This window comes from Leptonychotes weddellii, unplaced genomic scaffold (assembly GCF_054177405.1).
Source record: "Leptonychotes weddellii isolate Sample4059 unplaced genomic scaffold, ASM5417740v2 HiC_scaffold_4076, whole genome shotgun sequence".
Taxonomy (NCBI): domain Eukaryota; kingdom Metazoa; phylum Chordata; class Mammalia; order Carnivora; family Phocidae; genus Leptonychotes; species Leptonychotes weddellii.
The window spans coordinates 7,856-9,591 of record NW_028007208.1 but is presented as its reverse complement, the minus strand read 5'-3'; the positions used below and the strand labels follow the sequence as shown (position 1 = coordinate 9,591).

The window sequence follows — 1,736 nt, the reverse complement described above, 5'->3', positions numbered from 1 at the left end:
CAAAACTCTTTCATCTAGCAAAACTGAAACTCTGTACTCATTAAACAATAACTTCTATGCCCTCTCCCCTAGCTTCTGGCAGTCACCATTTCACTTCCTGTCTCTATGAATCGGACTATTCTAGGTACCTCATATTAGTGGAATCATACAATATCTGTCCTTTTGTGACTGGCTTATTTCATGCAGAAGAATATCCTCTAGGTTTGTCCGTGTTGTAACATCTGTTTGAATTTCCTTCTTCTTCTTTTTTTTTTAAGATTTTATTTATTCATTTGAGACACAGAGATAGAAAGAGAGAGAGAGAGCATGAGCAGGGGGAGAGGCAGAGGGAGAGGGAGAAGCAGGCTCTCCGCTGAGCCAGGAGCCCGATGTGGGGCTTGATCCCAGAACCCTGGGATCATGACCTGAGCCGAAGGCAGATGCTGAACCATCTGAGCCACCCAGGCACCCCGAATTTCCTTCTTTTTTAAGGCTGAATCCTCCGCCATTGTATGTATATACCACATTTTGTTTATCCATTTATCTGTTGATGGACACTTGGAGTGCTTCCACCTTTTGGCAGTTGTGAATAATGCTGCTATTAACATGAGTGTGCAAATACTTACTCGTGTCTCTGCTTTCAGTTCTTTTGAGTATGTATCCAATGTGAAATTGCTGGATCATATGATAATTCTCTTTTTTCCAAACTTAATTAATTCACTTGATTTTTCTTGTATAAATATCCTACATGGTGTCCGCAGATGGAGTCTGACTTCTCTACATGGAGACTCTGGTGTAGCTCCTTACTAGATGGTCAATGGTGAGTTCCTTAGAGGGTTACCTGAGTAACACAATCTCTCCCCAGAGGTTGGGTGACATAGCTTGTCTTGGAGATGGCATCCAAGATGGCCGTGGCTAAGTTCCCCAGAGTGGCAGTGCATCCCCTGGACAGGGTACAGCAGTCATTGATACCGGCCATCAGCAGCAGCTTTTTGGGCAGAGCAGTTGGGATGCCAGTGCCTCTCAGGCCGAGGAATGAGGCATACTGGCACAGAGCTTCAGCAGCTGGTCACCTTGCAGGGCTTGGTGTGGGACCCGTCAGTCTTGGTCCCCGAGTACCCTCACTGCATGATGGCAGTGGAGAGATTGGCCAGAGTGATGGCCCTGTGAATGGCAGTAGCTACCTCCTTAGAGCATTTACCCAGATTGACATGGCTCTTGTGGTTCCCCAATGGCGACAAATGCCTTGAACCTGCTTCCCTGGCCAGCCAGGATCTGCTTTTGCACAGGCATAATCCTCCAGCTCACCATTAATGGTCATCTCTGGGGAAAAGTCCATGACCCCTTAGAGTGCTTGATGGGCAAAGGAGAAGAGAGAAATTTCCTCCAGGGACTTGATGATCATGTCCTTGACCAGGTGGCCCAGCTTGGTGACAGGCAGCCACTTGTCCTCAGCCTTGACTTAGTGAGCTCTGTGGCTCAGCACACCTGCAACTCTGGTCCCAGAAGCTGTTGCCCAAACTTCTGTGGAAGCCGTTGCTTTCAGGTTTCCCACAGCACACTCATCATCTGCCATTTGGTGTTTCTTGGAGAAGAAGGGCAATTTTGTTTTTTGGGTTTTTTTTAAAGATTTTATTTATTTATTTGACAGAGAGAGACAGCGAGAGAGGGAACACAAGCAGGGGGAGTGGGAGAGGGAGAAGCAGGCTTCCCGCGGAGCAGGGAGCCCGATGAGGGGCTCGATCCCAGGACCCTGG

General features: G+C 47.8%; 1 pseudogene; it reads right to left on the bottom strand.

Annotated features, from left to right (window-relative positions):
- Nucleotides 1-510: 510 nt before the first annotated feature.
- On the bottom strand, nucleotides 511-1,435 carry LOC115937210 (small ribosomal subunit protein uS5 pseudogene; annotated as a pseudogene).
- Nucleotides 1,436-1,736: the final 301 nt, after the last annotated feature.